At 44.9% G+C, this 23182-nt stretch overlaps 1 protein-coding gene across 1 annotated transcript in view; it reads left to right on the forward strand.

The window, feature by feature from the left end:
• The window catches only part of LOC121293660 (alpha-1,6-mannosylglycoprotein 6-beta-N-acetylglucosaminyltransferase B-like), a 1251241-nt gene that overhangs the window by 921903 nt on the left and 306156 nt on the right, over positions 1 to 23182 (forward strand). The window lies entirely within an intron of this gene.

The raw sequence follows: 23182 nt of genomic DNA on the forward strand, positions 1-23182 counted from the left end.
AGTGATGCATCACTGGAATACCATTTGGATGCCATGGAGGCCCGTGATGTCCTCTACCTGCGCTCTGGCCAGACGATGGGCAGCGGCATCAACAATCCAGCATGGCAGGCAGTGGCAGCAATGGTTAGCGCCAATGCTGTACAGAAGAGGTTGGCCCTCCAATGCAGATAGAGGATGAATGATCTCATCCGTGCAGCCAGAGTATGGCAATCATCTCATTACTCTAAACTCACACACTCAAACCCATCACACATTCATTGCCATCTCAGTCACTGCCAGCTCAAGAGACACCACCACCCATTCTCACACACATACCCTCACATGTCCATCTGGCCTCATCTCCTTTGGAAACTGCCTCCTCAGCCCTCACCATCTTGAGGCCACTTGCACAGATCAGCATGTGCCCCACAAACACACTGGGATACCCTCCTTCCCCAGTACAGCTCTCGTCCTGCAGCTTCTTCCCTTGCCTGAGGCCACTTCTCCCCCTTCTACAGGTAGGACTGTGCCCTGCAGCCATTGAAAAGCCACCCACATATGGCTGATCTGGTAGGTAGAGACCTACCCATGAATCCCACTTAAAGTCGTGTGCTGTGGTGCTGTCTGTGAAGCCTGACACTGATGGCTGTGAATGTTGACCGAAGCAAGCTGTTGTGAAACATGTTGGCGTGTTTTCCCACCGACGTGGGCGGACAATCCAGCAGTGGGGCGGGATCAGTCCAGCGGGCTGGCCTTAAAATGATATGCTGATGTATTATGCCATCTTTTTTAATTGTCCACCACCATTGGATGTTGGAGGACTGCAGAGCTTAGATCTGATCCGTTGGTTGTGGGATCGCTTAGCCCTGTCTATCATTTGCTGCTTATGCTATTTGGCATGCAAGCAGTCCTGTGTTATAGCTTCACCAGCCTGATGCCTCATTTTTAGGTATGCCTGGTGCTACTCCTGTGAAGCCCTCCTGCACTCTTCATTGAACCAGGTTTGATCCCCTGGCTTGATGGTAATGGCAGAATGGGGGATATGCCAGGCCATGAGGTTACAGATTGTGTTCGAGTACAATTCTGCTGCTGCTGATGGCCCACAGCGCTTGTGGATGCCCAGTCTTGAGTTGCTAGATCTGTTCCAAACCTATCCCATTTAGCACAGTGGTAGTGCCACACAACACGATGGAGGGTATCCTCAATGTGAAGGCGGGACTTTGTTTCCACAATGACTGTGTGGGGGGTCATTCCTAACAATACTATCGTGGACAGATACATCTGCGGCAGGCAGGTTGGTAAGGATGAGGTCAAGAATGTTTTACCCTCTTGTTGGTCCCCTCACCACCTGCCGTAGACTCAGTCTAGCAGCTATGTCATTTAGGACTCGGCCAGCTTAGTCAGTAGTGGTGCTACTGAGCCACTCTTGGTGATGGACATTGAAGTCGCCCAGCCAGAGTACATTCTGCACCAAGGTTTCCTTGCCCATGTTTGACCTGATGCCATAAGACTTCATGGGGTCCGGAGTTGATGTTGAGCACCCCCAGGGCAACTCCCTCCCAACTGTATATCACTGTGACGCCACCTCTGCTGGACCTGCCCTGCCGGTGGGACAGGACATTCCTAGGGTTGATGATGGTGGTGCCTGGGACATTATCTGTAAGGTATGATTCCATAAGAATGACTATGTCAGGCTGTTGCTTGACTAGTCTGTGAGACAGCTCTCCCCATTTTGGCACTCGTCCCCAAATGTTAGTAAGGAGGACTTTGCTGAGATTGCTGTTTCCAGTGCCTAGGTCAATGCCAGGTAGTCCATCTGGTTTCATTCCTTTTTTGTGACTTTGTAGCAGTTTGTTATAACTGAGTGACTTGCTAGGCCATTTCAGAGGGCATTTGTAGGCCAGAGCAGGTAAGGACACTAGCGAACCAGATGGGTTTTTACAACAATCAACAAGGGTTCCATGGTCATTAGACTATTAGTTCCAGATTTTTATTGAATTCAAGTTCCTATTTGCCGTGGTGGGATTCAAACCTGAGTCCGGAGAGCATTACCCTGAGTATCTGGATTACCAGTCCAGCAACAATACCACCTGGCCATCGCCTCCTTTTTTTCCACTGTTGATGATTTCAATCCAATTCCTACTGAATCATCTTTGGTAATACAAAACCCTTGGACAAGAATTTTATATTGCAGGATCGGGTACGTGGCCGACCCAACCTCGCATGAAATCGCATGAGATAACGTTGGGCACATGCTCTGACATTATCGCGCCGTCACTCCATATGACGGTCGGCAGGTGTGGGCAGGAGTCAGAAGCATGCTTGCTGACAATCAAACAGACAATTAAGCCCATTAACAGCAATTGATTGAAATTTTACATGGCCTGTGTAATTTTGCAGTCGGCGCACAGGCCAAATGGCCAGGCACCATCCCATTTTTAGTGAAACTCATTCCTAGGCAGGATAAAACTTGACCAGAGCCATGACTATGTGAGTAGACAGTTTAGGTGAGATTTAGTTGTAGATGCTTTTCTGACAGTTATATGCTTTTACTGGAGGATTCTGACTTACAAGCTTTCTTAGAGGCTTTCTGCCGAGTGCACACTTCAGGGCACCATCAGTGTCCCAGAGAGTAACCTGTGGAAAGAGAGGCGCAGCCACATGGGGTGCACAGCCAGCAGGATGTGCAAGGCAGAAGGGTCAACAGAGAAGATGCCATTATCCTGCAGGGAGAGGGAACAGGCAGCGCTCCAGCTACTTGGACATGTTGGTGGTCCAGTGCTGAAGGAGGCTCCGCCTCTTTAGGGAGACTGTGACCTCTATTTACCACATGATTGGCCCAGAGATTGCCTCAAATTGTGTCAGTGGCCACCCGATGCTTTTGGTTCTAAAGGTGACATTGGCCCTGAGCTTTTTCGCATTCAGTTCCTCCCAAGGGTCAGTGGGAGATCCATATGGTGTTTACTAATCTGCTGCCCACAGCTGCGTCAAGCTGGTCACTGACACTCTGTTCAGATGGGTGATGAATTTCATTTGTTTCTGGACTGACGATGCCAGCTGGGCGGAGCGAACTTAAGGCTTCACTGCAATTGCTGGGTTTCCCCGCATCCAGGGTGCCATAGATTGCACACATGTATCCATAAACACATCCACAGGTAAGCCAGGGACCTTCATCAGCAGAAAGGTTGTCCAAATTGTGTGCGACCACAGGACACAGATTTTGCAGGTCTGCACCAGGTACCCCGGCAGCTCCCTTGATGCATACATCCTGCAGCACTCCCAGGTGTCAAGGCTCTTCATCACTCCAGTTTAGGTGGATGGTTGGCTCGTTGGTGACAAAGGCTATCCCCTGAACCATAGACCCTTAGAACTGTTACGGTGCAGAAAGAGGCCATTCAACCCATCATGTCTATGCCGGCCAAAAAGAGAAAAAAGAAACTAGTCGCTCATTTTAATCCCACTTTACAGCACTTGGTCTATAGCTTTGCAGGTTATAGCACTCCACATGCATATTCAATGTGTTGAGCATTTCAGCCTCGACCACCAGCTTAGGCAGTGAATTCCAGGTGCCCACCGCCCTCTGGGTGAAAAGGTTTTTGCTTATGTCCCCTCTAATCCTTCTACCAATCATCATAAATCTATGTCCCCTGGAAAGTGACCCATCAGCTAGGGGAAACAAGTCTTTCCTGTCTACCCTATCTCAGCACCTTATAGTTGTATAGACCTCAATTAGGTCACCCCTTAGCTTCCTCTGTTCTAAGGAAAACAACCCTAGCCTAGCCAATCTCTCCTCATTGCTGCAAATTTCAAGCCCTGGCAACATTCCTGTAAATATCCGCTGCGCTTTCTCCAGAGCAATTATGTCCTTTCTGCCCTTCATGACGCCATTCCAAAACCCAAGGACAGAACCGGAGGAGAGGTACAAAAGAAGTCATGCCTCCCAAAGGGCAGTAATTGAGAGGATGTTTGACCTGCTCAAGATGAGGCTCTGCTGCCTGGAGCACTGCAATATCCTCCAGAGGGCATCTCGCTTATTGTCGTTGTGTGCTGCGCTCTGCACAATTTGGCTCTGTCAATGGGAGACCTTTTGGTGAACAAAGACAATGAGGCAGCTCCACAGGCCGCAGAGGATGACCCAACTGATGGGTCTGATGAGCTGGAGGAGGCCCATGGTGAGGACATGGCTGTAGAAGTGATGAACCTTGTAGGAGGCAGGGAGACCGGGGAAGGCTTGATTCTCTGTTCATTCAGCTAGGCATCCAAGGCATGGCTTGAAAGTAAGGGTAAGTGTGACTCCCTCTGACTGAACATTTCTGATGAGACCATCCTGTGACCCTTATTGTCAACTATCAACTCTGAAATAAAGTTTGCAGCCCTTCTCTGTCTGTCACAAGTCACACGCAACACCATATGAGAAGCACAACACACATTCGGACCATGAAATATAATAACATCTTTAAATGGTGGTCATGGTTACACAATTTGAACGTAGAACAAGTTTCAACTCAAGGAATATCACCCATGACAACAACTCTTGTGTTTATAGTGCCTTAAACTTCTGCTGGCGAGTGCTGCGTCTTGGTGCCCCCACCACCTCACTGGCAGCGGTATTAGAGGCAGCCTGCTGACTGGGATGTCCTGTCGGCCCTGATGATCTTGGTAGACATCCTATGGCCTGTGGAGCTTGTGCAAGCTCTGCTTGGGAGGGAGTGTTCAGTGCCATGCTGAGCACTCCTAAGTCGTCATGGCCTCATCAGATGTCATGGGCACTGGCAGAGCAACAGAGGAGCTTCTGCCTTCATCTGGAGCACCCTGAGAGGAGCCCGCAGATAAGACATGCTGCTGGACTGCCAGTGTGAGGTTGGTTTGAACCTCCCTGCTCACCATTGATGGATGGGCACCTAGCAGAGTGACTAGGTGCCTCATCCATCTTACACGCTGGCAGTGACTTCCTGAGGTCACTGCCAGTATGTGAGCTTACAGATCCGAGCACAGCCCAGAAACCCCTGTTCCTGGAGCTGCCTTGCCACTCTCTCATTGGAGGAGGCTGTGCGCTTCAAGCTCTGAGTCGCTGCAGTGCCCATGCTCCGCATGGACTCCTCCATAGCAGTGACCCTAGAATGCAGACCCTCAGTGATCTCCGCCAGATCCTCCTGTGCGTTGACATCTTTTGATGATCTGCTTCTATCACTGCTTGTTTGTCCTTACAACCACACCGCCCCCCCCCCCTCTACCTCTCTGTCTCTCTATCTCTCCGCCCCCCACACACACACCTTAAACCAGCTTATATTTCAAATCTTTCTTGGACTCGAACTCAAGTTCTGTCGAAGGGTCATGAGGACTCGAAACGTCAACTCTTTTCTTCTCCGCCGATGCTGCCAGACCTGCTGAGTTTTTCCAGGTAATTCTGTTTTTGTTTTGGATTTCCAGCATCCGCAGTTTTTTTGTTTTTACCTCCTGTGCATTCCACTGGACATCCAACATCTGCCACCTGACGGACAACTCCAGAGGCTCATCATCTGCCTCAGACTCAGCATACTCCTGGTCTCCAGCAGTCCTCCAACTATCGACGCTCTGGACACTCTCTGCCTCTGCCAGCTCCCTCATGCAAGTGCAATGTGTCCTCACCACTCTGCATTATCAATTGATCCAACACACTATTGCCCACCAGCGTGTCTGTACCTGTGCTGGTGCTTGGTTTGGAGAGATGATGTGATATGGCTGCATCTGTCCGTGGCTCCTCGGGTGTCAAGGGAGGTTCCTCAGGGTGTCTTGGGCGGTGTGAGGAAGACAAAGGTGAGGGAGGAACAGAATATGTCAGTTGATTACATTGAAGCAAAATGACTGTGCCTGAACTACAGTTGTTTGTCAGAATAGACTAATGTCTCACTGAGGCACTGTGACTAGACAAACAATGGGAACTGTTGATTAGAACTTCTCATTGGAGATGCCATGATACTACAGCTCTTACACACTTCCCACTCTCTCACCTGTCCACTGGACTCTTACCTTTATCCGAGACCCTGCCTCTCCGCAACCTGTGGAACTTGCTCCACACTCGCATTCCACGTCTAGGGCATCCATCTAGAACTTGGAAAGTATCAAAATGTTGGGGACTCCCAGCTTTGGTACACACAGGGATTGGTGCCATTTGGCACATTGCATCTCACACCTCTGAGCATCATGACCCTCCAAGATATCTATACACAGTTCCATGCCAAATTGGTACTCACCCTTGTGGAATGCAGAAAATCATTCAACCATTTCCAGCACTGGACCCATGTGCAGCACGCAATATCATGCCCGCTGACCTGGGTGGCCATCTCTGTCTTGACCTTCGTCTGATGGGGTGGTCTCCTCTTGCCATCCCATAACATGAGTATGTCACGCCTGGCACTCACTGCCTCCACTAGAACTCGCAAGCACTTGTCAGAGAACTGTAGGACAGAATGTCTATTGGCATTGTCCTCCCACCTGGCATGCCCAGTGGCTGCTGAGGCCATCACTCCTGCCAAGCATATGACCTTGCACTCTTTCATTGACAGCTCCCTGAGGCTCCTCGCCAACTCCTGGCAGCCTTCAGGGAGCTGCCTGTGCTCTTTTAAATGCCCCGCCTGGTCACCATTGAACCCAGCACCTGCCATGCTCCCATCCCTGCCCACAGCACTGAGCCAATGTCAGGGCATGTTAATAAGTCAGCCAGTGTGAAATTGCATCCGGGTTGCGATCGTGGCGGTGAGCGGATAATGCATCTGCTTCTGGGCCGGTCAATTGCACGCGCACAACATGCGTAAAATTGAAGCCTCAGTAACTTGGTACTGATAGGCCAGGGTTGATCCAAGAGGGGATACGTATAGCTAATCTAGGAAATTGACGGTGTTATACTGATGCAGCCTAAGTTTATAAAGTGGAAATTATGAACTAGGTTTAGTTTGCTTCTAAGCCTAATCCAATCTGTACCTAACCTAGAAGTACTTCATTCTGATACTTGGTGCAGCATTGACATAATTAAAAGTGAAAGGTGCACCAAAAGATTTCAAAGTTTCACATGTCTTTGTTTTGTTTTGTTATGTTTTATGGTTATTTTATTGTATTAGTTTAACTGGTTTATTCTATCAAAATGTTATACATGAGAAAAGAAATTCAGATTATATCAATGCTCATTGAAGTGAAGGCCCTGAAGCAGAAAAGAAAATTTTAAATTAGACAGCTCCAAATAACAGCAAGCTATTGCAGAAATTTTACCATTTAATATATATCCAAATGAATATTCTTTATTTTAATTTTTAAACGTGTTACAGAAGAGATTTGCAAAAGTAACGATGCACATACTTTTGATTCCAGTCATAGGTTTATTCATCCTAATTCAGCTGGCATCTGGTGGAATTTAAATTAAATTAATAAATCTGGAATTTAAAAAAAGTTAATCCAATAAGGACCACTAAACCATTGTCAATTGTCATAAAAACCCATCTGGTTCACTTAATGCCCTTTAGGGAAGGAAATCTGCCATCCTTAGATGGTCTGGCCAACAAGAGCAATGTGATTGACTCTTAAATGCCGCTGAAATGCCCTAGCAAGTCACTCAGTTGTATAAAACTGTTACAAAGCCTAAAAGGAATGAAACCAGATGGACCACCCAGCATTGACCTAGTTATGGGAAGCAACAACAGCACACCCACCCTTATTGACCCTGTAAAGTCCTCCTTACTAACTTCTAGCAACTCAGAACTGGGTATCCATGAGTCACTGTGGTCCATCAACAGCAGCATAATTGTATACAACCACAATTTGTAATGTCATGGCCCAGCATATCCCCCACTCTACCATCAAGCCACAGATTCAACCCAGCTTCAAAGATGAATGCAGGAGGGCATGCCAGAAGCAGTAACAGACACACATAAAAAAGAGGTGTCAACCTGGTGAAGCTACAAACCAGGAACGCTTGCATACCAAACAGTGGATGCAATTTTGATTAACAAAGCTAAGCAATCCCATGACCAACGGATCAAAACGAAGCTCTGCAGTCCTGCCACATCCAGTCATGAATGGTGGTGGACAATTAAACAATTAACTGGAGGAGGAAGCTCTACAAAAATCCCTATCTTCAATGATGGGGGAGCCAAGCACATCAGTGCAAAAGGCAAGGCATTTGCAATTGTCTTCAGCCAGAAGTGCCGAGTGGATGATCCATTGCAGCTTCCTCCTGAGATCCCCAGCATCACAGATGCCAGTCTTCAGCCAGTTCGATTCACTTATTCACTTGAATAATTGCCACCCCATCAGTCAACTCTTGATCATCAGCAAGGTGATAGAAAGTGTTGTCAACAGTGCTCTCAAGCAGCACATACTGATCAATAACCTGTTCACTGATGCTTAGTTTGGGTTCTGCCAGGGCCACTCGGCTCCTGACTTCATTAAAACTTTGATCCAAACATGGACGAAAGAGCTGACCTCAAGAGATGAGGCGAGAGTGACTGCTCTCGACACGAAGGCAGCATTTGACTGAGTGTGGGTGGGGGAGGGGAGGGTGGTGGGCACAAAGTGCTCCACTGGTTGGAGCCATACCTAGTACAAGGGAAGTTAGTTGTTGTTGTTGGGGTTCAATCATTTCAGTTCGAGGTCATCACTGCAGGAGTTCCTCAGGATAGAGTCCTAGGCCCAAAGATCTTCAGCTGCTTTATCAATGGGCTTCCCTCCATCATACGCTCAAAAGTGGGAATGTTCATTGACGATTGCACAATGTTCAGCACCATTCATGACTCCTCGGATACTGAAGCAGTCCATGTCCAAATGCAGCAAGACCAGGACAATGTTCAGGCTTGGGCTGATAAGTGTCAAGTATCATTCATGCCATACAAGTGCCAGGTAATGACCATCTCCAACAAGAGATAATCTAACTATCTCTCCTTGACATTTAATGTCATTACCATCACTGAATCTCCCACTATCAACATCCTGGGGCTTACCATTGACCAGAAACTGAACTAGACCAGCCACATAAATATTGTGGTTATTACTGCAGGTCAGAGGCTGGGAATTCTGCAGCGAGTAACTCACCTCCTGATTCCCAAAAGTCCGTCCACCATCCAGGAGGTACAAGCCAGGAGTGTGCTGGAATACTCTACACTTGCCTGGATGAATGCAGTTCCAACAACACTCAAGAGGCTCAACACCATCCAGAACAAAGCAGATCGCTTGATTGACACCCCGTCCACCACCATTGACCCACAGTGGCAGCAGCGTGTACCATCTACAAGATGGATTGCAATAACTCACCCAGGCTCCTTCAACATCACCTTCCAAACCCACCTACCACCTGAAAGGACAAAGGCAGCAGATGCATGGGAACACCACTGCCTGCAAGTTCCCCTCCAAGTCACACACCACCCTGAGTTGGAACTATATCACCGTTACTTCACTGTCCTTCCAGGGTCAAAATCCTGGAACTCCCATCCTAACAGCGCTATGGTTACTCTTACAACACAAGGACTTCAGTGATTCAAGAAGACAGCACACCACCACCTTCTCAAGGGCAATTAGGGATGGGCAATGAATGTTGGCCTAGCCAGCGATGCCCACATCCCATGAACGAATAAAAAAAAAACTTTGCATTATGTAGAGAACATTAGTTGCAACTGGTGCTTTTTATGGATATATGTCTGATTTATCTAAAGTTCCATATAGTATTTTGCATAAGCCTTAAAAGTTAAGGAGCCATTTCATGAGTAATTTATTAAAGTACAAAATTCACACCACTTCAGTTTTGTTTATTAATTAAGATATACTACTATCACTTCTCTCTGAATTGAAACAATCATTGAATTTTAAAGGTTTGTCCTACTGGGAGTGGTTGGGGAGGAAGGGTCCAGTAACACTCAGGAAACCTGGAAGTTAGAGTTCCCCACACATGTGGCATTTTTGTGTGAGTGACGTCAATGGCAGGTCTCCATCCTGATCTCTGCCTAATTGGCAGGCTTGGCTTCCACCTGGGCAGGCAGCACTGGATAAGAAGCTGTGGGACCAGGTAAGTCCAAGCCATGATCAGGTGGGAGTGGCGGAAGCAGAATCAGAGGCCTTAGTTGTGGCTAGGGGGAGATTGGAGGATTCTAGTTGGGGAGTGACAACAGGGATGTAAAATTGGGGTCCAGGCAGAGATCAGAGGTCTCAAGGGGGTGGTGAATTTGGAGGGATCGGAGATTGGAGAGATCAGAGGAGTTGGGGAGGAGGACGGCAGGAGATCAGAAAGGTTGAGGGTATTGCAATCACAAGCGGCATTGGCATTTACCTCTAGGATCCGATAGTCCTCATCTTCCATAGCTGTTAGGTTTCCTGAGGCCAAGGAATCCCAGTCATTCAGAGTTAAATTTTAAAATGGTACATTAAAATGAGTCAGGCAGCCTTATAATAATATTTAAATTGTCCAACCGCATCCTGGAAATAGGTTGGCTCCCCAGTCCATTCCGCCTCCATAAAACCCAGAAGTAGGCAGATTGAAGTGGGATTCATGATTTTAATATTTCAACCTCCTGCATTATTCTGAGATCGGTCCTTCTGTCTTGGACTCTAGCATGGGACTTAGTTCTTAGACAGACTGTGGACTTGCTCTGGTATCTATTTAACAGTTGTTTATTCATACTACTTCTAAACAGGTTGCAGAGTAGCCTTATTTCCCCTAGGCATGAATCCAATCGCTCTCTTGAGTCTAGCACATAATTGACTCGTGTCAGTGGTACATCATCATCTATGTATAAATTAGCATATCCCATCTGTTAATCCTTCATACTACGCCTGCCCCCAAGTATGTTATCCTGCTTTTTAACAATAACATGAAACCATGTCTTACTATTTATATTACATTCCTGTAACTCCCTTTTTTATGAATACTGATTCTATTTAACTACAACTCTTCCCCTTCCCAAGTCACAGTTCTGTGCAATTCAAATTCCCACAGAATTCTCGGCCCTTAGGGAAGACGGCTTGGGGACATGAGAACTTTCTTCTGCATCGGATAGGACATTATCATCTGCAGAATAGGACAATACATTATCAGCATATTTATCAGCATAGCCTGGAAGCTGAGTGTAGGTTCCAGGAAGACTGAAACTGCAAGGACAATGAAGGCTTTTCAATGAAAGAATGACCCAAAAGAGAAGACTGAGGAGAATCGACCTTCGGACTTTCTGGGAACAGAAAAGAAGAACTCAGGACACTCTGAGGGACTTGATGCGTCCTTGAAGGACTCTGGGAAGAAGCTTCAGAAGAAGGGTGATTTTCATCCCTGGGAAGACTATCACGGCTTTATCATTCACAGTCAGGTCAAAGACTGAAAAGGCATTGAAGTTCTGAGAGTTGAATGAACTTAGATGATGAAGGCAAAAAATGAGCAAATTTCTGTAAGACTGTCAGGAAGAGATGAGCTCTCAATGATTTTGTAGGTGAACCCACATACTTTCTGTAGGCAGTGGTAAGAGAGCCACACTTCACTCTGTATGAGGTTGCTCCACTATGGGCAATGGGAAGAACTGCTGAGAATATGGAGACAAGACAGCCCCATCTTCTGTAATGAGAGGAGTTCCTTGTAGACAGTCAACTCTGCGACAAGATTGCTGTCCAGGATTCCACACCTTCAGAAGTGCTAAAGATTCTGCTGCAGCTTCTGTGCTGACCTCCAGCTCTGAAGTGAAGAATTTCAGCTGGGACTGAGCATGGGTGACAATTGATTTTCACCCTTGGAAGATACTGGTGTGACGGTCTATGGACTCAGAGAAAACATTCTCTATGGAAGACTCTTCATGGACAGCAGGAGATAAAGTAAGTAATACATTGACATATTCAGTAGAATTAAGATCTGATTGCCACTCAGTCACCAAAAGCACAGCTGATTCTTCGAAAAAGACAACAGAGACTTCATAAGGCACATCTAACAATGGGAAAGATGAATCATTCACTAAGACCTCAATCTCCAAGAGATCACTCAATACAGCAAGAGCTTCTTCCCATCACTCTCTAGGAATAGTCAATTAAGGTCCAGCAGGTTTTCATGAGGATGCTCACTGTCTGCTGCAGTGCTTTCTGTGTCCTCCATCTCTGGAAGATCTCCGTGAAGAACTGAGAAATTCATAGCTTCCTTGTCTGTCCTAGGTCTAGTAGATGGTGTCTCTATGAAAGAAAGGAACTTACTGCATAAACCTTCTCTGCTTCTGAAGGCTGAATGTCCACTGTTTCTAAATAAATGGTTGAAGATTGTTGCATGAAGTACAGTGGTCATTCAAACGATGAGCATTAACTGGTTTTTCTAGGATTCCGACCATCGCCACCACTAGTATGCGACCATCACCACTCGATAGGGATGCATTTTGATTGTGAAGAACATAGAGAGAATCAACAATCTGTTGCCCTTGTGGCTAAGTGGAACAATAATTGTGTGTTTGATTGGAAGGTCTATGTGGCCTGGACCTTGTAACTTGATATCTGATGGTTGAAGGGTCATCGGCTGAAGCCAGTTAAGGCTATCTGCTAATATGTTAACAGCTGTTCAAGTATAAATTTTAAAAGAAACATCAAAGCCTTGAACTTGGACTGTAACTGACCAGTAATCTGGATTAAGACTACTAGGATCTTTGTAGGATTGTTGTTTTCTGGACTTTCCATTTCTTGTAAGGAATGTGTTTCATAAATATTAACTGGTCTGCAACTTCGATTAAAATTGCTGGATTTACAGAAACACTTGAAATGTCCCCACACTAGAAGCATTCCATGCCTCTTGCTGGGCAGTCTTGGTGCCTTTGCTGGGTTTTCACACCACAATGGAAGTGCCTCAGAATGGCTACTGGCATGCAGTTTCTCACCCTTTTGGTTTGTTTGGCAGGGTGTCATATGGTTGGGGCCACTGCCCGTGGGTCTACCCACTCCATGGAGTCATGTGAAGCCTTAGAGTCACCACAAATGATAGCCCCATTAAATGCTCTAAGTTCGGCCTGCCCCATATACTGGAGTGCTTGATCCAGTGTAAGGTCATCTTTGGTTTGGAGAAAGTCAAAGAGCTTTTCATCCTGGACACCCACAACTATGTGATCACAGATTAACTCATCCTTCAGCACTGTGTGACCGCAAGAACTAGCTATGCGATATAGGTTTGTAAGGAATAATTCTTTTGATTTCCCCAGGTCATTGTGAGCGGAAGTTAAAACTTGCTTATTTCACTTACTAAATTTTACTTCAGGCTAAGATAGGTGTCAAAGGCTTCAATAATGGAATCAAAATCTGTGGTGGACTCTTGCATACCCTGCCTTTGGAGAACAATGCCTGCGACTGCATAAAGAAAAGAACTATCTTGAAGCTTTGGCTCTTTTGCATGAAGACCTGATGCTTCTTAGAGAAAATGGCATTTCCATAACTCCTGCTGCTGGCCTCTCTGCGGGCCCTTGAGGCAGTCAAACGGGCAGGGAAAGGGCAAGGACTGCTCTCTAAGTACAGTCATCATTACTTCTCGCCAGTGTGTCTCCTTCTACCACCAAAATTTCTTTGAACTGCTTTCAAAAGTTTCTTCACTCTGTGGTTCCTTTGATAACACTGATGTGTCTATCACTGAGATTGGTCCTTCTACCTTGGAATCCAACCTTGGCGTGGCTCTTGGCTCTTAGACAGATTGTAAGCATACTCTGGTATTTGCTTAGCACTTGTTTATTAGTATTACTTCTAAACAGGTAACAGAGTAGGCACATAGCTCCTAGGCACAAATCTAACCTCTCAAGTCTTACACATGACTGACTAGTGTCAGTGGTACATCATCATCTACATCATAAATTAGCATATCCCACCTGTTAACTCCTACACACATGACTTCAATCATCTCCTTGGGCTAAAATTCCCCAATGTGACTAACAGGAGGCACAAAGCAACTCTCATCCAATGTGACCCGTTTCCTATCCCATTGGTAATCTTCCTCTTCTTTCCAGCATCTCACATTAAGAATTCCCATTGAAGAGCTCATTGACAATTATAATTAATCTGGGTCTCCACCATGGTGGTATTGCCTTCCATTTCTGATGGATGGGTAGAGGAAATTCTTACTGAAGCATTATTTGCATACGTACCTGATAGTTTTTTTTATGCACACTGAGTCTTTTCTGCTAGCAAAACCATGTGTACAGCATTTCAATATAGTGTAGCTGGATATCAAGGATTGCTAGTCAGGCAGCAGCACAGATAAGTGAATTTAAAAGACTGAAAAGAAGCTTGTTTTGCAATTTTGAAGTCATTACTGACTTATTTTTCAACAGAACAGTTTATTCTTTTCTCCTAGAATACTGGTTCTCATTAATCTTCCTGTGAACTTACTCTTTCTTTTCTACATCAGCACAACTGTCACCAATGAGTTTCCTGACATATTTAACTATTGTGAGATGCTGGGAAAAAAGAGAACAACCATTGATTGGCGATTAGGCTGTCAATGTGCAGGAAGATGTTCAGTCCCCACCGCCCAGTACCAAATACATTTACTTTTCTATCTTCTGTGGCTGTTGCTTCCTCATCCCCTACCCTATTAGCATTGACAAATGCTGCTAATGGTTTGAGTTGTCTTTTGTGCCTTATTAAATGCTTTCAGAATTTTTGTCAAAAGTGACACTTTTTCCTTTCATTTTATCCTTCACTTGCGCACAGCTATCTGCTCCCATCATTAGTATGCGCCTTACACTTGGTCTGATGTGCATCTTGATCTGTGACTAACAATGAAATTAAGCCACTTCAGGAAATTTGAGTGCATTTAGTACATTACCTTATTAAAAGCAGTTTTAGTGCCAGTTCCTAACTTTATGGACATGACATGCATCAGAAGAAATTAATTAGTCTCCATATATCATGTGCAACCTGTGGGCGGAATCATCCCAGGTTTGCACCAAGTGCAGTAGCTACCCGCCGGCCGCAATGGCGGCTTCTCACGTCGTATCATCCCAAACCCACTGCATTAATTATGCATTCCCGGGAAATGCGCTGTTTCCATGGCGGGCGGGCCCTCATTTGCCCACCACACCATCACCTTACCGCTTTATCATGCTAGGCACCACATTTAAAGTGCAGTCACATGCACACCCCTCAGTGCTTCCGGCCCAGGACTGCTGCACAGAAGATGGGATGGCTCCGAAACATCATCGGAAGTCAGGAGCCTCATTATAATACGTCTGCATATCATTGTAAGGCTAGCTCGTCAGACGCACACCACCACGCTGGATCGTCTGCCCACCACGCCGATGTGTTTCACAACAGCACATAAGCGACGTGTACCTGGCGAGCTGCACTTCGCTCAGGATTTGAGGTTTGTTTACCTACCTGTCTTCAGGCAGCACTCAGTCAGGCCAGGTTTCGCAGACAGCACCACATCACTTTTAGGGGGGCTCACAGGCAGGTCTCTACCTACGAGGCCAGAATAAGGCGGGAGTGTCTTTGTGTGGCTGAAGGGCAAGGGCTTGCTTGGGGAAGGGGGAGAAGTGACCTCAGGCAAGGGAAGAGGCTGCAGAGTGAGTACTGGGGAAGAGGGGTATCCCAGGGTTTGTGTGGGGGCACAAGTTAATCTGTGCAAGTGGCCTCAAGATGATGAGGTCTGAGGAGGCCAGATGGAGATGTGAGGATGTGTGTGAAAGAATGAATGGTGGTGTCCCTTGAGCTGGCAGTGAGTGAGATGGCAGTGCGTGTGTGATGGGCTTGAGTGTGTGTGTGTTTTTAGAGTGATGAGATGGTTGCCTTACCCTGGTGGCACAGATGAGATCATTCGTCCTCTATCTGCATTGGATGGACAACCTCTTCTGTGCAGCATTGGCACTGACTACCACTGCCATCGCCTACCAAGCTGGAGTGGTAATGTTGCTGCCCTTCCTGAAGCTAGAGCGGGGGTAGAGGACATCATGGTGGGCCTCCACGGCGTCCAAAAGCACTCGAGGGATGCGTCACTGCAGTCTTTTTTGCCTTTCGGGGCCATACCACCTTCTGTGCTGGGCTGGAAGCACTGAGGGATGTGCATGTGACTGCACTTTAAATGTGGTGCCCAGCATGATAAAGCAATGAGGTGATGGTGTGGCAGGCAAATGAGGGCCCGCCTGCCATGGAAATGGCGCGTTTCCTGGGAATACATAATTAATGCAGTGGGTTTGGGATGATACGGCGTGAGAAGCCGCCATTGCGGCCGGCGGGTAAAACGTCATTCGATTCCAATCAACGGGCTGAGCGGACGAACGGAAACTGGCTTCGCAACGTCTTGAAACCGATTTTTGGCCTTCTCGCCATATTGTCTGCTCATGCCACCGAACACGCCTGACGCCAGCGGGCACAGAAAATTCTGCCCTGCATATCAAAATAATTAACTGTGCATGTTAAATTGTAAATAAATACTGAATATTTTTCTAAGTCTGCAGCTATCTCTTTTATTTCAGGTTATCTCTAATTACTATTTATTCTCATTATCCATATCTGGAGAAAGATACTTAATGGATGAATTAGAAGGAATCGTTGAATTTTACAGTGATCATAATGGCATGCCTGAGTCATATTTTACAGCAGTATGCAGATGGCAAAAATAGTCATGTGGAACAATGGGAGTATTACTCACAGTAATCATGGAAACAAGGAAAGATATTGGTTTTGGGAGAGATGGTGTAGACTTCACTAGTGCTTGGTCTATCTTTGCAATGCTTTTTGGCATTTCAGTAGAAATAAATGGCACAGAAAGGACTTGCCCCTTTTTCTCATTCACCTCATTTATTTTTTCTTTGTTCTTCAATAATGGGGGACATTTTGCCTCAACTAGTGTTAAGGTTGATGTTGGTGATTAATGTATTATCAATGGGTTGTAATATTCTTGTTCAGGTGTTTGCCCTGATTTCAGCAGTCATTTTTATTACCTACACGGCCAATCTCCCAATCTTATTTCCTTCTACAATTAGTTTAAAGAAATTCAATTAAAGTAAGATTTTTTATCACTAAATCTTTAGCAAAGACAAAAACCTGGCGAGTGTCATTCTCAAAAATGGTCCAATTTGGATGACTCCAAGCTTCAAATACAATTTAATGTATATTCCTAATGTATACCCAGTTCATTCATAGAATTTTGATTCTGACTTGAACCCTTTTCTTAGTAGTGCTATAGTCCCTGTGTCTGATTTTTTTTATCTGCCTTAACACTTGCTTGTTTGCCTGTGAGCATTTGTCTACCACTGAGCTAGAGACACACAGATGCAGGCTCACGAGTGTTGCTCCACTAGTGAACGTATTACATTGCATCATCAGTATTGTACATAATACTGCCTGTTGTTATTCTCATTCTGTTAACTTAATGATCCAGATAAATGAAATGCCAACTTTCTGAATAATGAATTCCCTTACAGAAATATCCCGTTGTCGATGTTTTTATAGCCTTTTCTAATTGTACCAAAGAAGCCTGCAGGTTTGTGAAACTCTGAAAAGGATAAACTCTAAAATTCTACAGATTTTTTTTCACTATATCTTATAAAACTAATAGGATCCAAAGGGATGTGTTCAAAATGATTTATTTATATTATTAGGCTTTGTGGTGCTCATTAAACGAAAATGTACTTTTTCACCATGTATAAAATTCAAGCATAATTTTGTAATGCTAGTTGATATATAGAAGCACCTCAAAGATCAGAAACCCATGGAACAGTTCATTATTAATAAATAATTATAGATATTTAATAAATGTGCTGAAAAAATCCTAAATCAGTTTGAAAAAACTCTGTTTTAAGATTTATGAAGTGAATTTTATACCCAAATCATGTGTCTTATTTAAGTTGTGTTTGCAATGCTGTTACGATCCCAGTAGAGAGCAATAATTTTTTTAAAAGATTTAAATTCCCAGTGATCAATTTATGGAAGCACATGACAAGGTTTCAAGTTTTAAGGCTTTTACTGTAACAAACAAACTAAAATTTACATTGACAAAACATTACTTAGCAGGCAACTAATACTCAAAACTACAGAAAAGACATCCTTCATTAGTGTTTCAACACACTCAAAAACCCTTTGCCACATTAATACTTTATAGCGCACCCTCCACAGAATTCTTTACAGTAAACAGTCCAAAATTACTTTCAGCTTTCAGTGGGCTCACTTTTCCCCATTTCGCTGAGTTGTAATGTCCAGTGAGCTTCACTTATCCATTTCCTCAATCTTCTGAGAAATCCCGAACCTACCTCCAGCAGCACAGTATATTCCAGTGATTCGTTCCCCAGCCACATCGGATGAATCTTCCAGGATGCTTAGGTTTCCATGGATTCCATTTCTTCAACCACAGAACATCTTTCCATCCACATTCTGACAGGAAACTAACAGGGAAACAACCTTTTTTCCCTCTGCTGACCATGGTAGCTGCTGTTACTGTCTTTATTCAAAGGACTCTCTCTTCCTCTGTGTCCAGGGTTTTTTTAATCAGACTGCCTGGGAGTCTGTAAGTCTACACAAAGCATGAACAGTTGTCTTTCTCTTTGTGTTCAGGTGTGAAATATGGCACTTGGCTTTCAGTAAGTCTTGACTTGAGCCCCGATCCCCATGGTAACCGTCACCATGGTAACCATCACCTGGCCTGTTGCCAGACAGAGTCCAATACAACTTCACCCTATCCCCCTTTTCCAGGGCATCTTGCTTTACCTTAAATTAAGAGAAACAGTTCAAAAACACAACTATCTCATTAGACCTTGCATTCATAACAATACTTATTACAAGTGCTCAGGGAAATCCTCTAGACCTGCAATTATTTTTAAAATGTAAATTAATAAATGAACAATTTCTGAAATGCAATAGCAAAATATTGCAGATGCTGGATATCTGAAATAACAACAGGAAATAGTGGAAATGCTCAGCAGGTCTGGCAGCATCTGCAGAGAGAGAAAGTTAACATTTACCTGAATTTTACATTCTTCAGGGTGGGTTGGTAGGCAAGCGGGGATGTAAAATTACATGCAGCAGAGAAGAGGTTTGTGGCCCGTAGGTCAATTGAGATCCTGAAGTGGCAAATTAATGGCTAATTAAGGGCATCCTCCCACCCCTGCTGTCATTTTTCCATGTAGGGCAGACGCCCAAACCTGAAGCCTGGCAGGTTTCATTGTGCTATGTATTTTTGTTGTCTTTTGGCTCCCAGATGTTGGTAATAGTCACACTTTAAGCTTGGAAAAGATCAGAGCTCTTTATGTTTAATTTTTGCTATGGTGTCTGGTACAAAGTAGGACCGGATTGAACTGGTTCTGTTTCACAACACATGATTCTCTAGAGCAGCTGTGAAATGTTTCCCCTGGAACACTTCACATAACTCATTAGTTCCTAGCTACTTAGAGATATATAACAATATATAATACATTGCTTGGACTGGGCAGTGTGATGTTATTCAGGTTGATTTTCCTTAATCTAATTCAGCATTACATCTGTTTAAAACATTTGGGTTTTACTCTCAGATACCTGCAATTACCAAATTGTGTTGTGTGATTCCCAAAGTTTGAAATAATCACTTTTAAACACAAAAGTTGGAGCTTTATTCCAATGTATTTCTCAAATCACACACGTGCTGTGGACTGATACATTGTTAGTTCAATACACAGACTGTAATCAAGTAGTGAATGATGTGGTATCCTGGATACTTACGTATACTTGCGCATGAACATAGCGTGCCTGAATCAGATTGGAATATATAATATAACTAATATAACATCCCTCTTTTTTTAAGAAAAAGCCTCTAAATTTCAAGATAACTGTTCTAATCATTAATTTTTTTATTATGTCTGAACTAAAGAAGATAAACCATCAACTTTTATAACTAAACTGAACACCTTCGGGGTCTTTTGTAGTTTGTTTTCTTTTCTCAGGAACATTATTTGTGGTATTGCTTAGGTAGTAAAACATTGTGCCTCTACTGAGCTAAAGCAGCACACTGACAGTGCATCTCAAGCTCTACATTATGATTCTGCAGTTTATGTTTCTTTTCCAATCCATCTTGTTTTTCACCAGTTCTTCAGTTCCCTGCTGTGCCCGCTCGGCTTGGCTTTTTGCATTTCATATTTTCTCTTTCAAATGCTGTAGCGTTTCTTGCAGTTTGTTATTGGTCTCCAGTAAATCATTGTGTGACTATGATACAGTGTTAAGCTGCATCTGCACTTCACTAATTTGATTTCAGCACTGTTGTTTTCAGTTCTCCTAATTGATTCACGTACCCATTGATGTTTTGATCTGAAGCTCAGGATCTCCCTCTTAGATGCCTCCTCAGCAAGTTGTGCAGTATGCAGTTCCTTTTCCATATGCTCTTTCTCAACGTACCATATTATGTCCTGCTCAACCTTCAGCCTTTCCAGGTCCATGACTCTATTCTCTAATCCTAACTTTTCATCCTGAAGTGCTGTAAGTTTCTGGAAATCTTTAGCTGCTGTTATGATACAGCAGTTGGCAAAGGCTGAATTATCTAAAATCCCAGAGGGAAACTTTAAACAACTGTCATAACCTATATTTTCAACTGATATGTTTGAGATGCAACTCTGAATTCAGCAATGAAGCCACCAAGCCTCAAGAGGTTTTTATATAAGTTAAATTAAGCATTTACTAATTTAACAAGAAATTAAACACATGCACGTATCTACAAATTACTACTATAATAACTATTAAACAAATCCCCAAATTAATCACTCCCAGGTAAATCTTCCCCAAGGCAACAATAACCCATAGACTTAAACAGATACCAGGCAAAGCACATTTTATCTTACAAATTCAAAATTAGATTCCTTTCAATTTGGTTCCTTTGCACAGTTGTAGGCTACAGGTGACTTAGATTGTACATGCTTCTGACTTACACACACAAAACTCTTTTCTGTTTATACCCAGCCTTCCATTTGAATGTAAGCTCTCATTGTATCAGACCCTTTGAACTCCACCTCTGCTAACAATAAAACCCCTTTCATATTACCAGTTTTATTAGGAATATAAACATATTGCTTGGTGCAAGACCCCAGTCTTTGAAAGGTTTATTCCACAAAATGCAAATGTACCCGCCACCTTACTGTTGAACATCTCAAAACTACTATACATCAAAGCACCTAGACTAGCTGACTTCAATCTAATTAAGACACACACACTCACACCCACAGATATAGACCTTACTACATGTCCAATTTAAAATAATTTCCTATAACATTATATACATTAATATCTTCATGACACTGCCTGAACTTTCTGAATTACCTGTCCTTTTCTGTCGAGAATTCTTTGTGCCTTTCAATATCAACCTTGAGAATTTCAATATCTGACTGCAATCCAATCATTTGGCTTTGCATGTTATCTTTCATAGCAATAGAATTTACTCAGTCTTTCGGCTCTGGGGGGAATCGTCCATTCCCACTGCCATCGGACGCGTTTGGTGGTGTCAGCAGACAATATGGCGAGAAGGCCAAAAACTGGTTTCACGACATCTTGAAACAAGTTTGCCATCATCCTCCACTCACCGATGGCAGGCCGCGTTTCCTGCCATTAGCTGTTGGCAACCTCATTGTAATATATCTGCATATCATTATAAGCCCAGCCCACCAGAACATAAAATGTGTCCACTTGGCGGGCTGCAATTTGAGGGGAACTCGGAGGTGAGCACACAGTAATGTTGTGGAGCACTTGGCCCGGGTCGCTTGTTGGACTTCAAGGTTGAGACGCATTGGGGGGTGGGGAGCAGCAGCCCTGTGGTTGAGGTGCGTTGGGGAAGGGAAGGGATGCCCTGCGATTGATGCAACTTGGGGTGAGGGTGCAAGGACTGTCCTGTGGTTGAAGGTAGTGCATAAGCAAGTGTGGAATGGGGAGGTGGTTGTGGTTGGGCGAGGGAAGCAGACCAGCACTAGGGAAACCTTGTATAAAGTGACCATTCCTCTGCAGCTGAGACAGTTCAGACGCATGATTTGATTGGAGTTGGACCTCTAGCTTCTCTGCCCATTCAAGCAACACAGAGGCATCAAAGTGCCACCAAGTGTTCCAAAGGTTTTCACCCCTCAGGCACAGACTGCAAACTAATGAGAGTTTTAGTAGACTGCAGAACAGTTGGATGGCTGGGCACAAGCTTCTTACTAAAGCTGGCTGTGGAGCAGTCACTGATGCAGACGCTCACAACCCTTTACAATGTCATTATCCCGCTTTGGACCAGTCTCCCCCATGGTTCAAGCTAACAGTGCAGCCTTGCAGTGCGGGTTAGGAGAATGCCTGCCCCTGAGCTGAGAGCACAGAATGCAGTCCAAATGGGCAAAGCTGCCGCCAATCAGTCAGATGGAATGGGCGGAGGTGGGTGGGGTTTTGGGCAGCCATGCAGCAGACTAAACTCTGGCCATCCAAGTGGTGGTCAGCACTCTCTGGGATGCATTAAGCGGCCTTCAGACTTAACCAAGACAGGCTCTGAGAACACCCAAGCTAACCCACGCGTCTCTCTCTTTCAACCTGTAGGAGGTGTACATCAGGATCATGGAGCCTGGTAACCTAGCTGTATGCCTCATGGCTTACAAAGAGTGAAGACAACTGAGAAGAGAGCAACTGAGGTGCATTGCTGCGCAAAAGGAGGAATAGTACCCTCAGGGAGAAGGGGCAGCTGGGGCTCCCACACACACCGCCGATGAGCCACAGCAAGCCGTTGCTGGTTGGCACCTAGCTAGATCCAGGGTCTGTAGACGTCACCTTTCATTCCTGCAGATAACCAAGAACCAGTGTTGCCGAAGACCACATGTCTAGGAAACTGGTCAGTCACATCTGCCAGCTGCTGCAGGATTTGGCCCCATGGGGACATGGAGGGCATCCACTGCCAGTGGTTGTGAAAGTGACCACGGTGCTCAATTTCTACACCAGTTGCTCCTTTCAGGGCTCCACAGGTGACCTCTGTGGGATTTCACAAGCTCCCCTCCACAAATGCATCCATGAGATCACGGATGCCATCTTCTCGAGGGCACACAACTTTGTGCATTTCTTCCGGGACTAGGACAGCCAGGATGCAAGGGCCTTGAAATTTGGGTTTTCCATAGGTGCAGGTTACCATCGGCTGCACTCACATGGCACTCAGATCTCTGTTGCAACACGCAGTCAACTATGTCAACCGCAAGGGATTCCATGTGCTGAACGTGCAGCTGGTGTGCAACTACCGCAAACGCATCTTGCAGGTCTGCACACAGTTTCTAGGGAGTGTGCACAA

Source organism: Carcharodon carcharias, chromosome 22 (assembly GCF_017639515.1).
Source record: "Carcharodon carcharias isolate sCarCar2 chromosome 22, sCarCar2.pri, whole genome shotgun sequence".
Taxonomy (NCBI): domain Eukaryota; kingdom Metazoa; phylum Chordata; class Chondrichthyes; order Lamniformes; family Lamnidae; genus Carcharodon; species Carcharodon carcharias.